Raw genomic sequence first — 24,319 nt, 5'->3', positions numbered from 1 at the left:
TTGATGTAAATTCCTTTCTTATCCTTGTAACTAGCCAATCATAGGCTTTGCTTTGTAAAGACTATAAGAGGGGTGGAAATCATCTCTCGACCATATATGTTATGTTCTACACTTAGTAAATATAGGGCTCTCGTGTTTTCTTTTCTCTCTACTATTTTCTTTTTCTTGGAAGCCAAACAACCTCTGAGGATGTTTCCAGAGGATGAGAGGCTAAACTTTGGTTTCTTGGAGTGAAGGAAGCTAGGTGAAAGTCCAGATGCAAAGGTGGAAAATCTCATGCATTAATATAGGTAGTTAGAGTTCATAAATGGTTTTAATCTAAAGTTTGCTTTAAATCCCTTAGAATACTTTGAATGGCCAATACATGGTAAGCTTCAGGTCTCTGTGGATCTTATTGCTAGATCCATATCAGTCCATTAGTTATCATGTACGAGCCATTGGAAAGTGCTCAAGGTGAAGACCCACAGTGTCTAAAGCCATTAATGGAACTTGACTACCATTTCTATTGACTTTTATGGATTAAATCTTCATTGTTAACCTATACGGTTCGGGAAACAACATCCTTTATGTTGTGGTCCCAATGCGAGAAGAAAAATCTGGAATTTCACTTTGGCATTCTGACTTGATCCTAGCAACCCTTAGCTCTGGGAGACTTCTTTCTTCCATTTTATCTAGTTTATATTAGTTTAGTTTCAAACACACTTCAAAAAATTTTATTTTCTTTAAACTTCAATTTTTAAAAAGGAATCATCAGACTCAGTTTCTAATCTTGAGTATATCACTGGTAGAATGAAAACCCATCCCAGAGTTCGACCCTAGAGCTGCTATACTATAGTAGTTTTGCTACGCTAGTATGAGGTCATAGGATTATAATGTTTTTTTATTAATACCCGACTGAGCATGAATCAAAATGGCGCCATTGCCGGGGATGGTGCCACTTTACAGTGATATGACCTTTTAGAGGCTACTTGTGATTTCCATCACAAGTTTGGTGAATTCCTTTTTCACTAACTTCATTTCCTTCTTTTAATTGTAGAATTCCTTTTGTTTTCTTTCTAACCTTAACTTTCTCTAGTTTTCTTTTGTTTTTGTTTTCTTTTGTTTTGTTTTCAGGTAAGTTGTAACTTGTGCATGCCCTATTGGATTCGGGACCAAGAGGGAAGATTAGTAAGGATTAAGAATCCTCAAGATAAGAGTTGGATATATGCGTAAACATCATGGACCCCCACAGAGGATCAGAATTCTCACACGGTCAAGGGGGTAATCCAAATGCATATCTATCCATGAGGGATAGAATGCACCCACCAAGGTTGAGTGCACCCTCATGCATCGTACTCCTCTTGAGTAGCTGATTATAAGGCCCATATTGTGCCCCTCCTACCAATTTCCATGGAATGGAGAGTGAGAATCCATATGCCCACATCAAGGAGTTTGAGGAGGTGTGCAATACTTTTAGAGAGGAGGAGCTTCAATAGACTTGATAAGACTCAAGCTATTCCCTTTTGCTTTGAAGGACAAGGCAAAAATATGGCTTAATTCTTTAAGGCAAGGAGCATAAGGAATTGGGTTGATCTTCAGGCTGATTTTTAAAGAAATTTTCCCCACCCATAGGACTAATGGGTTGAAGAGACAATTTCAAACTTTTCTGCCAAAGAAAATGAGAGTTCTATGAATGTTGGGAAGGTATATGGAGGCCATCATGCTTGTCCTCATCATGGCTTTGATACATGGCTCTTGGTGAGCTATTTTTATGATGGATGTCTTCCTCCATGAAGCAAATTCTTGAAACCATGTGTGGGGGAGATTTTATAGTAAGAATCCGGAAAAGCCATGGATTTTTAAGTTATGTGTCTGAGGTGTCAAGAGGATGGGATGAGCCCAACTCAAGAGAAAAAGGAAAGTTTCCCTCTCACAACCAAATCCAAAGGGTGGATGTACGTGTTAAGTGAGGACATGGACATGAAGCTAAGGTGGCAACAATGGCAAGGAGGTTGGAAGAACTTGAGTTGAAAAAATGCATGAGTCCAAGCCATTTCCGAGACACAAGCCCATGTCATGCATGCACCATTTGCCAATCATGTGATCATGTGGTAGATGAGTGCCCAACCATCCCAGCTATGAGGGAGATGTTAGGTGATCAAGCCAATGTTGTGGGGCAATTTAGGCCAACAACAATGCACCTTATGGAAACACCTATAATTCAAGCTGGAGAAACCATCAAATTTTTCTTGGAACCAAGGCCACCTCCATACCAGCCACAAACCCAAACCAAGCACCTCAACAAACCTCTTCAGTGGAGCAAGCCATTGCTAACTTAAGTAAAGTCATGGGTGACTTTTGGGTGAACAAAGGCAATCAACTCCCAATTGCACCAAAAGATGAAAATGTGAGAGTTCTCAATTAAGAGAATGGATGGGATGCAAAATGATCTATATCAAAGATAGATAATTCAATACTGCATCTCTAACCTTACCAACCTCAACACATTGAATGAGAAAGGAAGTTTCCCTCTCAACCAAGCCAAAATCCAAAGGGTGTTCATGAAGTTGAAACCCAAGAGGGGAGTCTTCAAAGTTGAGGGAGGTCAAAGCTGTGATCACTTGAGGAGTGGGAAGGAGGTTGATCAACCCTTGCTAAGGTGAGGCAAGATGAAGAACTCATGTCAAAGGGACCTTGGTTAAAGAGAGCAATAACCAAGAAGACAAGAGTGAGAAAAATGCATCCAAATCAAGCATTGAAGAAGAGCCAAAGATAGTGATTAAAGAGGATATGATGAAGAAACATATGCCTCCCCCTTTTCCTCAAGCTTTACATGGAAAGAAGGAAATCAAGAATTCATCAGAAATTCTTGAAGTCTTGAGACAAGTGAAGGTGAATATACCCTTACTTGATATGATTAAGCAAGTCCCCACATATGTAAAATTTTTAAAGGACTTGTGCACGGTCAAGAGAGGGTTACATGTGACAAAGAATGCATTCCTCACTGAGCAAGTAAGTGTTATCATTCAAAGTAAGTCTCCAGTTAAGTACAAAGATCCTGGATGTCCCACCATTTCAGTCAACATTGGAGGGACACATGTGGAGAAAGCTTTACTAGACTTGGGGGCAAGTGTGAATTTGCTCCCATATTCTGTGTACAAGCAACTAGGACTTAGAGGATTGAAGCCCACAACCATCACTCTCTCCTTAGCTGATAGGTCAGTCAAAATCCCAAGGGGGGTGATTGAGGATGTTCTAGTTCAAGTGGACAAATTCTACTATCCCATGGATTTTGTTGTACTTGATACTGATCCCACTGTTAAGGAAGCAAATTACGTGCCAATCATCCTTGGGAGACCTTTCCTAGCTACCTCCAATGCCATCATCAATTGTAGGAATGGGGTGATGCAGCTCACATTTGGAAACATGACCTTGGAATTAAACATATTCCACTGTGCAAGAGGCATCTTCACCCAGAAGAGGAGGAAGGATTGGAGGAGGTGTGCTTAATCAACACTTTGGTTGAAGAGCATTGTGACAGGAATTTAGCAGAAAGCTTGAACGAAAGCCTTGGAGTGCTTGAAGAAGGGTTACCTAAACCCTCTGATGTGCTTGCCATCATGTCTCCTTGGAGGAAATGGGAAGAGATCTTACCACTGTTCAATAAGGAGGACTCACAAGGAGCAGCTATGGAGGACCCTCCAAAGCTTGTTTTGAAGCCGCTTCCTATTGATTTGAAGTATGCATATTTGGAGGAAGATGAGAAATGTCCAGTGGTAGTTTCTTCAAATCTTATAAGTGATCAAGAGGATAGTCTTTTGGGAGTCCTCAGAAAATGCAAGAAAGCCATTGGATGGCAAATTTCTGATCTGAAAGGGATTAGCCCTTTGGTATGCACCCACCATATCTACATGGAGGAAGATGCAAAACCAGTGAGGCAGCCCCAAAGGAGGTTGAATCCTCACATGCAAGAGGTGGTAAGGGGTGAAGTTCTGAAGCTACTTCAAGCAGGGATAATATATCCCATTTCAGATAGCTTGTGGGTGAGCCCCACCCAAGTAGTCCCAAAGAAATCTGGAATTACTGTGATCCAAAATGAGAAAGGGGAGGAAGTCTCTACACATCCTACCTTAGGATGGAGGGTGTGTATAGACTACAGGAGATTGAATTCAGTGACTAGGAAGGACCATTTCCCATTGCCTTTCATGACCAAGTCTTGAGAGAGTCTTAGGACATCCTTTCTACTGTTTTCTAGATGGTTATCGGGTACTTCCAAATAGAGATTGATTTGGAAGATCAGGAAAAGACAACTTCATTGCCCCTTTGGTACTTTTGCGTATAGGAGAATGCCCTTTGGTCTATGTAATGCTCCTACAACTTTCCAAAGATGTATGCTAAGCATCTTCAGTGATATGGTGGAGCGCATCATGGAAGTCTTTATGGATGAGATCACTGTATATGGAGATTCTTATGAGGAGTGTTTGTTGCACTTAGAAGCTATTCTCCAAAGATGTATTGAGAAAGACCTAGTGCTAAATTGGGAGAAGTGCCATTTTATGGTACAACAAGGAATTGTCTTAGGACATATAATCTCCAAAAATGGCATTGAGGTAGATAAGGCAAAGGTGGAGCTAATTGTTAAGTTGCCACATCCCACAAATGTTAAAGGAATTAGGTAATTCCTAGGATATGTCGGGTTCTATAAGAGGTTCATTAAGGATTTTTCAAAAATCTCAAAACCTCTTTGTGAACTCTTGGTAAAGGATGCCAAGTTTGTGTGGGATGAGAAATGTCAGAAAAGTTTTGAGGAACTGAAGCAATTCCTCACAACTGCACCAATAGTGAGAGCCCAAATTGGAAATTACCTTTTGAGGTAATGTGTGATGCAAGTGATCTTGCTATGGGGGCTGTTTTGGGGCAAGAGAAGATGGAAGGCCCTATGTGATTTATTATGCAAGAAAAACTTTGAATGAGGCTCAAAGGAATGACACAACTACTGAGAATGAGTTGTTGGCAGTAGTTTTTGCCTTGTATAAGTTTCGTGCCTATTTGGTAGGGTCCTCTATAGTGGTGTTCACTGACCATTCCGCTTTGAAGTACTTGCTAACCAAGCAAAATGCCAAGGCAAGATTGATAAGATGGATCCTTTTGCTTCAAGAATTCAATCTCCAAATCCGGGATAAAAAGGGAGTAGAAAATGTGGTAGCTGACCACTTGTCAAGACTTGTGATAGCACATGACTCACATGGTCTACCTATCAATGATGACTTCCCTGAGGAGTCTCTCATGTCAATAGAGGTAGCTCCATGGTATTCTCACATTGCAAATTACTTGGTTACTAGAGAAGTTCCAAGTGAGTGGAGTGCCCAAGACGAGGCATTTCTTTGCTAAGATCCATGCCTATTATTGGGAGGAGCCTTTTCTCTTCAAATATTGTGCGGATCAAATCATAAGGAAATGTGTTCTTGAACAAGAGCAATCAGGAATTCTATCCCATTGTCATGATAGTGCATGTGGAAGTCATTTTGCTTCCCAGAAAATAGCTATGAAAGTGATCCAATCAGGTTTTTGGTGGCCCTCTCTTTTCAAGGATGCCCATGCTATGTGCAAGGGATGTGATTGATGTCAAAGGCTTGGGAAGCTAACACGCTGGAATATGATGCCCTTGAACCCCATCTTGATAGTGGATGTCTTTGATGTTTGGGGGATAGACTTCATGGGACCATTTCCAATGTCATTTGGACACTCCTACATTTTGGTGGGAGTGGATTATGTCTCTAAGTGGGTAGAAGCAATCCCATGTAGGAGCAATGATCATAAGGTGGTTCTTAAATTTCTCAAGGAGAATATTTTTTCATGATTTGGAGTGCCTAAGGCCATTATCAGTGATGGGGGAACCCACTTTTGTAATAAGCCTTTTGAGACTCTTCTAGCCAAATATAGGGTCAAGCACAAGGTAGCTACACCTTATCACCCTCAAACAAGTGGTCAAGTTGAGTTAGCCAACCGAGAAATCAAGAATATACTGATGAAGGTGGTGAATGTGAATAGGAAGGATTGGTCTATTAAGCTCCTGGATTCCTTATGGGCTTATAGGACTGCTTACAAGACCATCCTTGGAATGTCTCCTTACCGCCTTGTTTATGGCAAAGCATGCCATCTCCTAGTGGAGGTTGAATATAAAGCATGGTGGGCAATCAAGAAGCTCAACATGGATTTAACAAGAGCCGGGTTGAAGAGATGTTTAGATTTGAATGAATTGGAGGAAATGAGGAATGATGCTTACCTCAATTCAAAAATTGCAAAAGAGAGGTTGAAGAAATGGCATGATCAGTTGGTAAATTAGAAGAATTTTGCCAAGGAGCAAAGAGTCTTGCTTTATGACTCTAAGCTTCATCTTTTTCCGAGAAAATTGAAATCAAGGTGGACAGGTCCTTTCATAATTCATGATGTGCAATCAAATGGAGTAGTGGAACTACTCAACTTCAATAGCACTCAAACTTTCAAAGTGAATGGGCATCGTCTCAAGCCCTATATGGAATCATTTTCCCGAGACAAGGAGGAATTCATCCTCCTTGATCCACCTTCAACATGAAAACACTTGGTTCATGGTTGAACTTAGTCTCTTCAAAGACTAAAAAGTTCATCCTCTTTTTGTTTTCTTTTAAGTTGATTTTAGTTTAATCTAGTGTTTTTCTTGTGTTTATGCATGTTTTGATTTTTATTTTTTACTTTTATTTCATTCTAATGTGGTTTGAATTGGTTTTTTGTGTTAACATGCAGGTAGGAAAGCTTGAAGAATGAAAACAAGGCAAAACAGGGGAGAAAAGCCAAAATTCGCACCACCCAATCCTCTTGTGTGAAATTTTCGCACAACACATCCCCTTGTGCGAATTCTCTTTTGTGGCCAATTTTCAAAAAGCATGCTCTCGGCCCTCCAAAAATCTCAATGCGAAAATGCACAGGAATGCGAACCTTGTGCGAATTCGTTTTTGTGACCAATTTTCAAAAAACATGCTCTCTGTCTTGGAGAACCACAGGAATGCGAAATTTTCGCACTACCCATCACCTTGTGCAAAATTCGCACTTCCTCTTTAAAAGCCATTTGTTCCTCTTCAATTCTAAGCTTGTTCCTCTTCAATTCTCTCAACACCTCTCTTCTGATCACCCCTTTCCATCCATAAGGTCCTCTCCTTCATCATCTCCCATCCCCAATTCCACCATGGCAGCCCATTTCAAGAGCCTCACTCCATAGCCGCGACCATCACTATTCACAACAGTCCACACATTCCATTTTCAGCTCTTTCTCCTCCTTCCACCATCAAAAACCCTTGATTTCTTCACTCAACCCTCTAAATCCATCCCTAAACCAATCCCAACCTTGATTTTACCAAACCAAAACCTCAAGCTAAGGATTCAAGCCACGGTTTCTTCATAAGAAACCCATTGCCGCCAGCTAGAGGAGCTTCCAAATTCCAAATTATCTTCTTGAAAAGCTCTAAATTCCAAGCTTAGCCACCATGAAAAACTCCTTTCCTACCTCAGCCAGCATTTCCCACCCTCAAAAGCCAAGAATTTTCACCATTTGAAGGAGCCACAAAATTCGCATTTGGACGGGTGAATAGTGCCTTGTGCGAATTTCGCACAACACCCCACCCTTGTACGAAATTTTCGCACCACATTCTCCTTGTACGAAATTTTCACACAACACCCTCCCTTGTGTGAATTTTTTAGCTTCCTCATTTCTACCCTCCCAAATCCTAAGCCTCTGAGCCTCATATCTTTGCTCCCTCATGCCTAAGACCCGAGGAGGTTATGCCTCAGCTCCCCAGAGCAGTCAGAGAGCCGCCCCTATACGGGCCCCACTAGATGCACCCTCGCATTTACCTGATTCTGCTCCTCAGCACAGATACCATGCGAGGAGAGCAGCTGCCACGCCTGTGGCCCCTACTCAGATTCCACCTAAGAGTCCTCCTACAAAGAAGGCCAAGACTTCAAAGCCAGGAGAGTCCTCCAGGCACCTCGCGATTCACAGTCTCAGTCTCCTCCCACCAGGCGCCCTATCCTCGCTAGCTCGCCCATTGAGGGCAACTCCGATTGCCGATCGAGAGCATTCCATGTCGAGGCATATTTTGATCACTCTATTATGCGACAGTAGCCTGACTTGGGGGATTCATACCGCCTACTTGAGAGGTACCATCTTATACCCTTTATGACGCCGCCACAATTCTTTTATCCTCGAGTAGCTTTAGACTTTTACCAGTCTATGATTACTTGTGGCGTCCCGGTACCCGCCTCGATCCTCTTTACCATCGATGGACGCCAGGGTATTTTGGGGGCTAGACAGATTGCCGAGGCTTTCCATATCCCTTATGCACCAGCAGATCCCGCTGCATATAGACGCTGGACCCCACTTTCTGAGTGGGACATGGTTCGTATATTATCTCGAGGGACATCTTCAGCAAGGATCATTATAAGGAGGGAACTTCCCCCTGGGATGCTCCTAGTTGATGTGGTGCTTCACGCCAATCTTTTTCCTCTTCAGCATAGAGTGCATAGGCGAGGGGCCATTCTAGAGGCATTATTCTGTATCTCTGAGGGCTACTACTTTGGCCCCCATCATTTGATTATGGCCGCCCTCCTCCATTTTGAGGAGAAGGTGCATACGCGGCGTCTTACGAGGATAGACTCCATTCTTTTACTTTTTCCTCAGCTGCTATGCCATGTTCTAGCACATATGGGTTTTCCTGCAGACCCTCATTTTGAGCCCCACCGCCATTGTCGAGAGAGCTTCTCTCTTGACCAATGGAATCAGGTACTTCTCCATCAGCATTCCCTAGAGTCTAGATCCACACCATCTACTTCCGCTCCCTTGGAGCCAGTACCAGAGGCAGCATCATCTGATGCCCCACCTATTGTTCCTCCTACCTCAGAGCCGCCCATTACTATCCCTGGTGCAGAGTATCGTGATTTGCTCGCTGCTTTCTAGACTCTGACCACTACTCAGACGACTATTATAGAGCGGATGGACCACTTCCAGCTTCGGCAAGACCAGCAGACTCTCATTCTTCGTGAGATTCAGCAGCACCTTGGTCTTTTGTCGCCAGCTCCACCTGTTTCTCCTGTGCCCTCAGAGCCTTCTGCTCCACCTGTAGCGGTACCTTCCACAGTTCCAGCGAAGGACCCCTCCTATCCACCAAAGGAGCCTATTACTTGATCATACGATCACTCCTCTCCCTTTTTGTATCTATATTCTACGTTTTTGGATGTCTTATATATTTTCGATGTGATATACTGGGATTGGATGTATTTCATGTTTATCTTGTATATTGTACTCTCTCAGTTTATATAGACATCTTCCTTTTTGTGTATTTTAGCTATTCCTTTTTATTTCCTCTACTCATCACTTTTATGATTTCTTTTTCTTTTGCAACATGTGGTTTCTCCTGTTCATTCAGAGTCCCTTACTATCAGGAGGTATCACTTCCTCCCTTTTATTATCACTTGCTTTTGGAACATTGGGGACAATGTTCATCTTAGTTGGGGGGAGAGTTGAGGAAGTAATTTGTTGGATTTTTGGTTAAGTTATTTTGCTAACAAATTTTTTGCAAACTCTCTTTGTTTCTCAAAGATAATTTCTCAAAAGTAAATGGGAGAAATTAAATTCTTATCTTATTGCCATAATCTCAAAGTTTGTATTATGCTTATTAAAGTTGATAAATTGTTGAAGCTCCTTTTGATTTCAATCTTAAGTCTTCCACTCTAATCTTTTCACACACTGAACACATTAGATTCCAGTTATAAGATGGAAAACTTTCTCACCCCCTAAACTTAGGAAATTTTCGACTTGGTGCCTTTCACCTCATTCTATTAGTGTTGGGACACCTTATAAAAGGCCAATGTGTCTTATGAAAAAATTTGCTTCACTTGCTTTGAAACCCGAGCAAGGTCCGAGGGGTATATGGTGAAAATCTTTGAAGCCTGGTGCCCTAAGCCTTTACTGGTTGGGAGTCACCGACCTCACTGCTCGTTACATGGGTGGATGGGTGGAGTATATATAATAAAAATATATAAAAATAAATAAATAAAATAAAAAAAAAAGAAGAAAAAAAAAAGAAAAAAGAGAAAAAGGGTGCGTTCTTAGCCTTTTATATATGGGGGTTAGTGTTGCTAAAGTTGGAGAAAAACCTTAGTTGGGGGAAGAATATAGTTTGACATACTATAACTGGAAACTAAGCACCTTAACACTTAGATTTTTGTGGAAGATTAAGAGTTGGTCCTTTGGGAGTGGAAATTATTTTGATACTCAAATTTGCATAATGCCCACTCTTTGCATGTTGTGATAGGTAAGTTATTTGATGACTCTTGTTGATGATTGAGTTTTATATCCTTGACTTGCCATGTGAGAGTTTGATCCAATCATGCCACTTGATTATTTTTTGGAGTGATCAGCATGATTTTATAAAATATTATATTATCTATTTTTCTTTATTTTTCTCTCCTTCATTGCTCAGGGACTAGCAATGTGTCAATTGGGGGGAGTGATTACTACCCAAAAAGTGCTATTTTACGCCTTTAATTCATTATGTTTTTAGCACTTTTGTGTAGTAGTTCTCCATTCTTATTCCAATTGGCATGTTAAGGACCTAGCAATGACTTTTAATCATATTTGTGGCTAGTTTTAGTGTTTTGACAGCTTTTTGGATCATTAAAGACAAGCCAAGCAAAGGAGAGAAGCAAAGAGAAGCAAAGAGAGAGTGAAGAAAACAGAGGACAGCAGCTGCAGTCTTCCTTCACACTTTTGGAGCACTTCTCAAAGTCCATTTTCTACATGCTATATACCATTTCAAAGCTCAGGAAGTCAAGAATCCAACGCTTCAAACCGTGTGCGATTTGGAGCTGAAATGTGGAAGATATAGCCTTCGGAAGAAAAACTGCTCCAAGCATGTGCGAAATTCGCACAACAGCCCAAGCTTGTGCGAAATTCGCACAACACCTTCCTGTTGTGCAAAACTCGCACAACACCTTCTCCTTGTGCGAAATTCGCATAGCAGCCCACGCAAGTGCGAAATATCCTCTGTTTTTGCCGACTCCACATGAGATCTTTTCTTATGTATTTTTGATGTAAATTCCTTTCTTATCCTTGTAACTATCCAATCATAGGCTTTGCTTTGTAAAGACTATAAGAGGGGTGGAAATCATCTCTCGACCATATATGTTATGTTCTACACTTAGTAAAATACAGGGCTCTCGTGTTTTCCTTTTCTCTCTACTATTTTCTTTTTCTTGGAAGCCAAACAACCTCTGAGGATGTTTTCCCAGAGGATGAGAGGCTGAACTTTTGGTTTCTTGGAGTGAAGGAAGCTAGGTGAAAAGTCCAGATGCAAAGGTGGAAAACACTCATGCATTAAATACAGGTAGTTGGAGTTCATAAATGGCTTTTAAATCTAAAGTTTTGCTTTAAATCCCTTAGAATCACTTTGAATGGCCAATACATGGTAAGCTTCAGGTCTCTGTGGATGCTTATTGCTAGATCCACATCAGTCCATTAGTTATCATGTATGAGCCATTGGAAAGTGACTCAGGGTGAAGACCCACAATGTCTAAAGCCATTAATGGAACTTGACTACCATTTCTATTGACTTTTTATGGATTAAATCTTCATTGTTAAACCTATACCAGTTCAGGAAACAACCATCCTTTATGTTGTTGTCCCCAATGCGAGAAGAAAAATCCGGAATTTCCACTTTGCATTCTGAACTTGATCCTAGCAACCCTTAGCTCCGGGAGACTTTCTTTCTTCCATTTTTATCTAGTTCTATATTAGTTTAGTTTCAAACACCACTTTTAAAAAAAAAAATTATTTTCTTTTAAACTTCAAGTTTTTGACAAAGGAACTCATCAGACTCAGTTTCTAATCTTGAGTATATCACTGGTAGAATGAAAACCCATCCCAGAGTTCGACCCTAGAGCTGCTATACTATAGTAGTTTTGCTACGCTAGTATGAGGTCATAGGATTTATAAATGTTTTTTTATTAAAATACCCGACTGAGCATGAATCATCCGGTCATTTGGTTCATTTCCTCGCATTTGCCATTCAAGGTGATCTTTAACTTTGGACTTCCCTTCTCAAGCTCGCAAGAGATAACTAATGGATTTCGCCTTGGAGTCCAAAAGTTTGCCAAGTGTTGGCAATTCTAGAAAATCCTACCTTCAAGTCACTTCCCAAAAGCTCGCAAGAGGTAAACTAGTGCATCTCCATGGACCGAGATCACTTGCCTTACCAAGTGTTGACTCAAGTGAATTGAAGGTGTTTTAAGTTAACTAAAAACATAGAAATCATTAAAGGATCACACTTTCTCTTCTTTAATGGCTGAAACCACAAAGCTACTAATTCTTGCACTTGGAACCTTTCCCGGCAACCTTAGCTCCAAGGAACTAAAAGTCTAGCCACTCATTCTCTGGGGAAACTTCATCAGAGCTTGTTTGGCTAGTAAGAAAAAGAATGAGAAAACAAAAATATATCTAAAAAATAGAGCAAGTGCTCTGTAAAATATATTTCTTGCAAAATTGTACAAAGGGTGCGTCTGAGAACAAGCTCCCCTCTTACATGATATCTCGTGTAAAGGAAATTACAAACTATATATAAGAGGTGATTCACCCTTTGTTCTTACTTAAAGACTAAGGAATCCTATAATAGGTGGATTACAAGGAGAGTTTGGGGATTTAGACATCAAATATCTAAAGCAAAATATCTCAAAATGTCGGTTGCACATATCGGGAAGCTTTAGGAGAACACCACGGCATTGTGCAAAATGGCTGCGAAACTCTCCGAGTGAGCGCTTTAAGAGGATCCGGACATGTCTATCCGGGGAAGTTGAAACGCCCTCCTCTCCCATCCGGCGTCAGGCGCCGGATGTGAAATATTCGATCAGAGGATCCGGACATGTCTGACCGGACAGAATTCCGGGAGTGAGATATCCGCGCGTCGCAAGAGGGACCGTCTACATGTACAAGGTGTAGGGACCCCTCCCCCTGATGACACGAAGCGTGCATTGCTATCCAGGCTCCCTCAGGGAGAATCACACGACACTCGTGAACATCACACCCCGAATGATAGCATATCCTATCCGGCTATGTTGTCCGAATCATTGACTAAAGTGAGCAAGCCTTGCTACATCATTCCGACAGCCTGCCACAGCCCACGTTCCGCCGCTCTCCGATGGTGTGTCCGGACGCCCTGTCTGGACATCTTTGCCAAGGATTCCAAAGAACTCTCCTCAATCTTGAATTGCTTTGGTGATCAAAAAGCTATCAAAACACCAAAACTTAACACAATTTGATTAGAATTGATTGCAAGGGTCCTTAATATGTTAATTGGGTTAAAAGGTGATAATTGCTACTCAAAAGTGTTTAAAAGAGTTAATTACAAGCTATTAAATAGCACTTTTTGAGTAGTAATCAATTGTATGGTAGGGTATCTCTTTGTGCATGACTACTTACTGCATGACTACTGATTACTACTCAAAAAGTGTGATTTGATAGCTTGTAATTAACTCTTTTAAACACTTTTGTGTAGTAGTTATCACCTTTTAACCCAATTAACATATTAAGGACCTTTGCAATCATTTCTAATCACCTTGTGTAAGTTTTGGTGTTTTTGTTAGTAATTTGATCACCAAAGTAATCCAAGATTGAGGAGAGTTCTTTGGAATCCATGGCAAAGCAATGGAAATCTCATAAACATGAAGAAACAAAGCTTTGAAGCTTTGAAGTCCTTTTCCATAAGCAAATCCGGAATGCAAGGAGGGAAAGCAAAGAGAAATCTACCATGAAGCATACTTGAGGACAGTCACTGTCAGTCACTTTTGGAGCACTTTCTAGGGCTCATTTTATGCATACTATATGTTTTTTCGAAGCTCAGGAAGTTAGCAATCCAATGCTTCAAATGGTGCATGATTCAGAGTTGAAATGAAGGAGTTACAGCCATTGGAAGCTGATCACTCCAAGCTGAAGGCAAATTTCGCAGGGCTGCGAAATGGTGTCCTTTTTGCTGCAAAATTTCACAGCCCTCTTGCACGGCTGCGAAATTCTCCTGAAGCTTCCTGATATTTGTGACTAACATTTTTTGAGATATTTTGATTTAGATATTTGATGTCTAAATCCCCAAATTCTCCTTGTAATCCACCTATCATAGGATTCCTTAGTCTTTAAGCAAGAACAAAGGGTAAATAACCCCATATTTAATGCTTGTAAGTTTCCATGAAAAAGGGTCGGAAAGCTTGTACACAGACAACTTTGTATAGTTTTTGAAGGAAGTAAAATTCAGAGCCTTTGCTCTGCCTTACCTACTCCTTTTGATTGTATATATTTATTTAATTTTTCTTACTAACCAAACAAGCTTTGAGGATGTTTCCTCAGAGAATGAGTGGCTAGGCTTTTAGTTCCTTGGAGCTAAGGTTGCCGGGAAAGGTTCCAATTGCAAGAATTGGTAGCTTTGTTGTTTCAGCCATTAATGAAGAGAAAGTGTGACCCATTAATGATTTCTATGTTTTTAGTTTACTTAAAACACCTTCAATTCACCTGAGCCAACACTTGGTAAGGCAAGTGATCTCCGTCCATGGAGATGCACTAGTTTACCTCTTGCGAGCTTTTGGGAGGTGACTTGAAGGTAGGATTTCCTAGAATTGCCAACACTTGGTAAGCTTTTGGACTCCAAAGAGACATCCATTAGTTATCTCTTGCGAGCTTGAGAAGGGAAGTCCAAAGTTCAAGATCACCTTGAATGGAAAATGCTAGGTGAGAGGCACAAGCCATTGCAAGTTGCATCAGTGAGAGGGAATTAGTGCTGAAATCCATTAAAGGGAAGCATTTGTACAACACCGGTTAGAGAATTGACTATATGTTAATTCTCTAACGCAAGGAAATGAACCAAGTGACCAGAGCTCTGTTTTTGCATAAGGAACCTCCCCTGTGAACCTAAACCTCCAAGGAATGTTTTTCTTCATAAGTAATTTCCATTACTTTCTTTTTAGTTAGCTTAAAACAAAACCTTTTTCAACCAAAGTTTATGATTTTTCTTAAGCTAACCTTGAAATGAAAAAACACCAATTTAACTTTGAATTGGTATCAGTTGTGAGTTGAAAACCCTTCCCAGTGAACGATCCTAGAGCCACTATGCTATATTAGCTAAAGCTATCCTAATGCATGGTGATATAGGTTATAAATTTTGTTGATTACTCCCTCAATCAAGGAACACCAGCTGGACATGAATCAGCTAAGACACCAATTGGGAAATACACGAATCAACGCCCCTTTCTCTTACATGACTGCTCGTTGTTTGTGTTTGTGGGGCGCACTTGTATCCTCTTATTTCTAAATCACTAGTCTTAGTTTACTATTCCTTATTGCTTTCTTGAATTGTTTGGGAGTCATTACCAATTGTTTGCCTTCAACCAGGCTAAGGGTTTAGAATAAGGTCTAGCATAAAGGCTATATCGATGCTTGGGAGCACTATGGAGATGACGAATACCCAAGCAATGAGGACCTGTATAGCCCTGAGCTGTATTTTATGGATACCTGTGTGGCCAGAGTATCACTTTGATTGTTTGTTAGAATCATAGCTTGTGTATCCCCTTTGTGGGTATTGTTATCTGGCTTTTAGGACTTGTATTTCCCATTGTTGGCTTTTGAGCCACCTTACCCCTGAGGTATCACCAAGTCATAATCCCGCTCCTACCCATGGAGCCATGTATTAGATTAGCTATTAACATCACGTGACAGTTCATTCCCTTAGAGGATTTAGTTGTGGGATTACATTACGGAATTGATTTTAGGCCTGGTAGTCACGGGGATTGACATACCCCTTTTCTTTTGTAGGATTTTTGATTGAAACCGACCTGGGTTCTCAAGCTTGGATCAGGGTCAGAGGCAGACTTGTTAGAGGATCAGACCAATATAGCCAATCAAGACATACATCAGTTCAGAAAGATATGAACCCGTAGTATGCTACTGTTGACCAGTTGGCAAAGATTACAGATACCATGGCGTCACTCAGAGATGCTATTTTGGGACTAGGTCAGAGGATTGATAGGCACCAAGCCCCACCAGTACCAATTCAGGGGACCATCCCACACGATTCTTCCCCACCGTTACCACCACCACCATCTTGACCTACCATACAGCCGAACTACGCAGTCCAACCTCCACCACCACCCCTAGTTCAGTCAGCCCCACAGGCAGGGGCCTCTGTCTTGCATGGTCAGACTGACACTACGCCACATCCTGTTGTGGCCCCTACACAGGTTGCAAATGATACTCAGACCCGCATTGAGAGGATTGAGTAAAGGATGAAGCCACTACATGTCACCAATGGAGTCATGAGTCGGGATGGGTATGATGACTTGCATATTGCAGCTTCGCCGGTTGAGTTCCGCATGCCAAACATTGAGAGATACATGGGGATTGGGTGCCCCCGTATTCACTTGCAGTTGTATAGTGTTGTTATGCGTGGGCATAGGTTAGATGAGGCACAGATGATTATGTTGTTTCCCTTGTCATTGAGTGGTGCCGCCCAGCTGTGGTTTGCTTCATTGAACCCCTCATGACACTGGACATGGACTGATCTGGCACAGGAGTTTCTCAAATAGTATTCCTTTAATACTTTAGTCGATGTATCCCGAAAAGAGTTAGAGGCCCTCAGACAGAGGTCAGATGAGACAGTTACCTCCTTCATCTCTCGTTGGAGGGAGAAGATACCATGGATTATTGACAAACCTTCAGAGCGTGATCAGGTCAGTATGATTATGCACAACCTTTAGCCCCACTACGCTAGACATCTCATGGGTTTTCCTCAAACAGACTTTGGCTTCTTAATGTAGGTCCTTTATGGCATCGAGGAGGGTATATATAAAGGATTATGGACAGATTCTTCCCCCTCAGACTCAAAAGAGAAGAAGTTGGGGTCAGGACCCAGGCCATCAGATGTTGGCACCATTGGTATGATGGGGCATAGGTCCCCGCGTCAGCCTCGGACTCAAAGGCAGTTTTCAGATACCTCTTATCAGATGATGCAACATGATCAGTATATACTAGCTATTCCCATTAGGCTAACAGGGCCTTCTTATCTGCATCAGTCGCCATAACCAGTATATGTTACACAGGCATCCTAGAGGCCACCCATGCAGTTCCATCAATATAAAGCACCGCCTTCGCCGAGGCCAGCTAGACAGTTCACACAGCTTGGGATGCCATTGAGTAGAGCATTTTAGAGATTGGTTGAGGTGGGATTGATTGCTCTGTTATTGCCCAGACCACCACTATAGCCTACCCCACCAAGATTCAGGACAGACTTTCACTATGCTTACCAGTAGAGAGCGGGCCATGATACAGACAGTTGCTCAACACTGAGACATGCAGTGACCACAGACCCTTTACCTACTCATGACACTAGAGTTGTACCTCCACCCCAAGGGGGAATCCATTTGATTAAGATTGCAGGGAATGAGATATTTATGATGGGATGAGATGGAAAGGCTTCTCAGCCGATCAGTTTGTATGAGGATTCAGACTTCATTGGATATACTTTTGACCAACAAATCTACAGGCCATTCAGGTTGGCCCTAGATAGGACTCTTAGATAACCATTAGTACCACCAGGGTATTTGCAGCATGCACACCTTTGACACCCTTCATTTTGTTCCCATAGGGGTATGGGCTTGCTTATAGGGATGTTCAGATAGTCATGTGAAGTGGGAGAGTAGCACATCATCCACCTGTTGATAGGCCATTTGCTTGTACGACTACTAGAGAGGAGCTTCATAGAGAGGACGATGAGATTTTACACCAATTGCACACTACGCAGGCTCGCATATCCATTTGGAGCCTATTAGCCTCATCTAGCACACATAGAGATGCATTGATCAAAGCCCTTGGCCAGATTAGAGTTGATACTGCTACCACCCCGAAGGGGCTAATTCACTTTCTGATAGCTGATAGGGCTACGTGCATTGTGTTTTCCAACGATGACTTTCCACCAGAAGGGTCAGGTCACATTCGCCCTTTGTATATCAGTGTTGCATGTTTAGGCCATTGAGTGATAACAGTCCTATTGGACAACAACTCTGCCTTGAACGTTTGTTCTTTGGCTATAGCCATTGCTATTGGCTTTTCTCCATCTGATTTTGGGCCATCTACACCGACCATCAGAGCTTATGACGGGACTCAGAGGACAGTTATGGGTACTCTCACTGCACACGTTATGATTGGGCCAGTCAAATACTCAGTGCTTTTCCAGGTTCTGAGGATTCAGTCATCCTTTAACTTTCTTCTTGGTCATCCTTAGATTCATAAGGCTGGTGCCATACCATCTTCCCTTCATCAAAAGGTGAAGTTCATACACGAGGGTCACATTATCACGATACAGTCTGACCGAGATGTTGTCACTTCTTCCAAGCCAGTATTGCAAATTAGTCATAGTGAGGATGACAGCAGAGATATGGTACCTATGTCATTCGACTAGTCCAGTAGCACCTTGGTTCTTAACATGATGAGGGGCATGTCTTATCTACCCAGCTTGGGATTGGGTCACCACTAGCATGGACCATGCAAGTTTACATTCATAGTTGATCATGGAATACCTTATAGGTTAGGTTACACCTATACGGAGGAGGATGCACGTTACATGGTGCAATTGCGTAAGGACAGAGTGATTACTACCAAAAAGTGCTATTTTGTAGACCTAATTATAATGGTTTTAAGCACCTTTGTGTAGTAATCATATTCATTTAACCCAATTAATTCATTAAGGTCCTTAGTAATTGGTTTTAACCATTTTGTGGCAAGTTTACATGTTTATATCAGTTTATGAATCAATTCAAGCATGCCAAATGATGGAGGAGCTACTTAAACAAGCCAACCAAAGAAGAAAAGCAAAGAAAAGCAAAGAAAAGCAAAGAGAAGCAAAGAAAAGCAAAAGAGAAGCAAAGAGAAGCAAGGAGGAAAACTGAGGACAGCAGCTGCAGTCTTCTTTGGCACTTTTGGAGCACTTTCCGAAGTCCATTTTCTACATGCTATATACCGTTTCAAAGCTCAGGAAGTCAAGAATCCAACGCTTTAAAGCGTGTACGATTTGGAGCTGAAACGAGGAAGTTATGGCCTTCGGAAGAAAACTGCTCCAGGTGTGCGAAAATTTCGCACACCTTCTGAATGGTGTGCAAATGGTGTGCGAATTTCGCACACCTCCTGATCAGGTGTGCGAATTTCGCACACCCCTTCCCCTGTTTTGCCGACTCCACACGAGATCTTTTCTTTTAGATATTTTTGTATAAATTTCCATTCTTCTCCTTGTAATCCACCAATCATAAGATTTCTTAGCTAGGAAGGATGGAAAAGCTTCTCTATATATACTCCTTTGCATCCGTTGAAACAAAGGGAGAAATATATGTAATATACCCATATATATTGAAATATACCACAGAGCCTTGCTCTGTTTCTCCTTCTCTTTTTATTTCTTATTTTCTTAGTAGCCAAACATCCTTGGTGGATGAAATCCCCAAGGATGAGAGGCTAACCTTTTAAGTTTCTCAAAGTATGGATGTTATGTGATGGCTTGGATGCATTCCCATGGAAATTTCTTGCACCCGGAAGGTAAGGTAGTCGTTTTTCATTAATGGTTCATTAATGCAAAGTTTAGTTTTTATTTCCATTGGACAACTTCCAACGGCCAATACTTGATAAGCTTTTGGATTTCTATCCATTAGTTATCTCCTACGAGCTATTGGAAGGTGAGGTTTTCAATTCCAAGTTTTGCATTAATCCATTAGAACCGATTTCAATGGCCATTGAAAGGTGAGTTTATATCACTTGGAATGACTTTGAGTTGCCAATATTTGGTAAGCTTTTGGCTTTAACCATTAGTTATCTCTTACGAGCCATTCAAAGGAAGTCTAAGGTGAATAACCATTGATGAAATTCACTACCATATGTTTTGTCATTTTAAAGGATTAAAACTTGATTTACTAAATCCATACTGGTTCGGGAAGCAAGCATCACCATAGTTGCAACCCCAACGCGAGGAGCCTATCCTGAGATTTCCAATTTGCCTAAGAGCCAGAGCATAACTATCCTATCTTTGAGAAACTTGTTTTTACACCCTTTCATTTTAGTCTTTAATGTTAGCTTAAATTAGTTTAAATCTCTCTAAAACATTTACATCTTCTTTTAAAGCTAACATCCATAAGAAAATCACTTATTTTCCTAATTTGAATATCACTTGTGTTTGCGAAAACCCTTCCCAGTGAACGATCCTAGAACCACTATGCTATAGTAGCTTGGCTACTTTAGTAATAGTATCTAAGATATAAATTTTGTTGATACACCTTTAAAGCTAAGCTACCATGAGTCGCATCAAATGGCGCCGTTGCTCGAGTCGCATCAAATGGCGCCGTTGCCGGGGAAGGTGCCACAAGCACAGTGAAGCAACCATTAAGGGTAACTTGTGATCTTCATCACAAGTTTGGTGAGTTTTCTTATAATTTTTTTTTTAGTTTAGTTTTTATTTAGTTAAATTTTTTATTCTCTTTTCTTTTATTTTTATTTTTAATTTCAATTTGTGCATTCCTTGTTGGATTCGAGACCAAGAGGGAACCCTGGTACAAGTTGAAGAAAAGAGCCTTAGTTGAATATCATTTTTTTTAGAAATGGAAATTCCACATGAAGATCAAAGCTCTCATTATGATCATGAGAAGGACAAATTCGCATACTTATCCATGAGGGATCGGATTGAATTGGGGAAAAGGCAAGTTCAACAAAGCCAATGGGGTAGTGATCAAAGCTCTCAACATCAACCGAAGGACAAATTTGCATACTTATCCATGAGGGATCAGATTGAATTAGAGAAAAGGCAAAGTCAACAAAGCCAATGGGGTAGTAAGTATGCTTTGAATGGAAATGATTCATATAAGCATACGGTAGGGGAGTGCCCTACCATTCCAACTGTGAGAGACATGTGCGGTTACCAAAATTCCTACACCTCAAGTTGGAATAACCATCCCAACCTTACAACCCAACCTCAACCTCAACCATCAATGAGTACATCTTCATTGGAGCAAGCCATTTTGAAGATAAGCAAAGTCATGGAGGACTTTGTAGGTGAGCAACAAAAGATCAACTCTCATCTTAATGAAAAGATTGATAATTTGGAGAGTTCAATAAATGTAAGAATGGAGGAGGTTTATAATGATCTATCACTAAGGATAGAAAAAGTTCAAGACTCCATTGAGAAGCTCACCAATCTCGACATAGCAAGGGAGAAAAGGAAGCTTCCTCCTCAACCCCACCATAACCTTCAAGGAACCAATGCAAAAAGATCAAGGAAAGTGTTGATGATCGACACTTTGGTGGGGGATTGCTATGACAACTCTATGGACCAACCTTCCATTGAAAATCATAAGGTTCAAGATGATAAAGGGGTACATGAATCCTTTAAAGCATCCACTTCTCTAGGGAAGAGAAGAGAAACAAATTCCCTTGGACCAAATGGGAAGGATGCCAATTTTGTTTGGGATCCAGGGGGAATTCAGCATGAAGTGGGTGTGTGAGTGAGGATGAGCTAAATAGTTCATCTCCTTTTTGGGGTACATGCTATCAGCTTCATTTAAATTCTATGCTTTCTTTAAATTTATGCATGTTTTAGTTTGAATTCTTAGCTTTAATTTAGTTTTAATATAATTTTTAGATGAGTTTTGAAGTGTTCATGCAGGTACGATGCTTGCAAAAATCGAAATGGTGGTGAAAACAGGGGAAAACAGGGGAGAAAAAGACAAGATTCAGCAATTTCGCACACCCTTTTGAGGTGTGCGAAATTCGCACACCCCCTCCCTGTGCGAAAAACTTCCCGAAGTCCATTTCATGCGTACTATATCTTGTTTCAAAGCTTGGGAAGTCAGGAGTCCATAGCTTCAAACGGTGCTCGATTTAGAGTTGAAACGAAGAATTATGGCCGTTTGAAGATGGCTGTGCAAAGCTTAACGGAAATATTGCAGCCCCACCCATTTTTGCTACTGTTGGACACGTTTTTGGAGCACTTTCTGGAGCTCAAATTATGCATGCCATATGTCGTTTTGAATCTTAGGAAGTCAGGAGTCCAGTGCTTCAAACGGTGATCAATTTGGATTTGAAACGAAGAAGTTATGGCCATTTGAAGGAGCCACCATTTTGCATTTGGGCGGGTGAATAGTGCCCTGTGCGAAAATTTCGCACACCCCTTGCATGGTGCGAATTTTTCAGCTTCTTCATCCCTACCCTCCCCAAACCTAAGCCTCTAAGCCTCATTTCTTTACTCCATTATGCCTAAGACCCGAGGAGGCTATGCCACAGCTCCCCAGAGCAGTCAAAGAGCCCGTGCACCCTAGGATCACACACATGAAGCCTCTCACTCTATTTCTAACCTCCTTAAACCATCAAAGCCCATAGCTCCAACTGAGAGCTCCAGTTGAGGAGACTATGCCATCCTAGGAGAATACCAGAATAGAGGCCAAAGTCCTATCCAACCCACTCAGAAGGCCACCACAGATGCATCAGCTCCACAGGACCCTTCCATTACTTGATCATCTCTTTAATTTTTGTATTTACATATTAGTATAGATAATTCCATATTTTGATGCTTTATATTGGATGTATTACTGATGATACATCATATATAGACATCATTTTTGTTTAGAACTTGGCATTTTTCTATTTCCTCTACTCACTAACTCTTATGTTTTCTTTGAAACATGTGGTTTCTCCTACATGACTCATACTTCATATTACTCAAGAGGTACCACTTCCTCCCTATTTTTTAATCGCTTTGTCACATTGAGGACAATGTTCAGCTTGGTTGGGGGGAGAGTTGAGGAAGGAAGTTTTTGTTATTAATGCTAAGTTATTTTGGTAATTTAGTTGTTTTTTGCTTAATTTTAAAATTTTTTAAGTTTTTATTCTACTCTCCATGGTTATTAAGGAAAAATTCTCAAAAGTAAATGGGAGAAATTAAATTCTTATCTTATTGCCATAGTCTTAGAGTTTGTATTATGCTTACTAAAGTTGATGAATTGTTGAAACTTCTATTGAATTCAAGCTTAGTTCTTCCACTTTAAGCTATCCACACACTAAACACAATAGGTTCCGATTATAAGATGAAGAACTATTTCCCTCTTGACTTAGGAAAATTTAGACTTGGTACCTTTGACCTCATTTTAATAGTGTTGAGACACCTTGAAAAAGGCCAATGAGCCTTTGAAAAAGAAAAATAAAAATGTTTACTTGCCTTGAAACCCGAGCAAGGTCCGAGGGGTATATGGTGAAAATCTTTAAAACCTGGTGCCCTAAGCCTTAATTGGTTGGGAGTCACCGACCTCAATGCTCATTACATGGGTGAATAGGTGGAGTTTAACATACTGTAGGTGCTTGGGTATTTAAAAATTCATTCTCAAAAGTCCGGGGTGAAATCCGAGGAGTTAGTGGTTGAAAAATCCTTAAAGCTTGATGCCCTAAACCTTGATTGGTTGGGAGTCATCGATGGACCCCCGTTACATGGACAATTTAGAAAATAATGCCTTTAAGCTTTGCACTCCTACAAGAAAAAAATTGTGAAAGAAAAGAGGTGCGTTCTTAGCCTATTGGAGGTTGATTAGTTTGCTAAGCTTTGAAAAGAACTAGGTTGAGGGGAGAGATTAGTTTGACATACTATATCCGGAAACTAATAAATAACACATAGATTTTTGTGGAAGATTAAGTGTTGGTCCTTTAGGAGTGAAAATTATTTTGATACTCAAATTTGCATAATGCCCGCTCTTTGCATGTTGTGATAGGTAAGTTATTTGATGACTCTTGTTGATGATTGAGTTTTATATATTTGACTTGCCATGTGAGAGTTTGATCCAATCATGCCACTCATATCATTTTTTGGAGTGATTTGCATGATCCCTTTTATGTATATTATAGTTTACTTAGTTTTTATCTCCTCCATTGCTAAGGGACTAGAAATGAGTCGGTTGGGGGGTGTGATTACTACCAAAAAGTGCTATTTTGTAGACCTGATTATAATGGTTTTAAGCACCTTTGTGTAGTAATCATATTCATTTAACCCAATTAATTCATTAAGGTCCTTAGTAATTGGTTTTAACCATTTTGTGGCAAGTTTACATGTTTATATCAGCTTATGAATCAATTCAAGCATGCCAAATGATGGAGGAGCTACTTAGACAAGCCAACCAAAGAAGGAAAGCAAAGAAAAGCAAAGAAAAGCAAAGAGAAGCAAAGAAAAGCAAAAGAGAAGCAAAGAGAAGCAAAGAGGAA

Source organism: Vitis riparia, chromosome 18, assembly GCF_004353265.1.
Source record: "Vitis riparia cultivar Riparia Gloire de Montpellier isolate 1030 chromosome 18, EGFV_Vit.rip_1.0, whole genome shotgun sequence".
NCBI classification, from domain to species: Eukaryota; Viridiplantae; Streptophyta; class Magnoliopsida; order Vitales; family Vitaceae; genus Vitis; species Vitis riparia.
Note: the sequence above shows the minus strand (reverse complement) of the source record.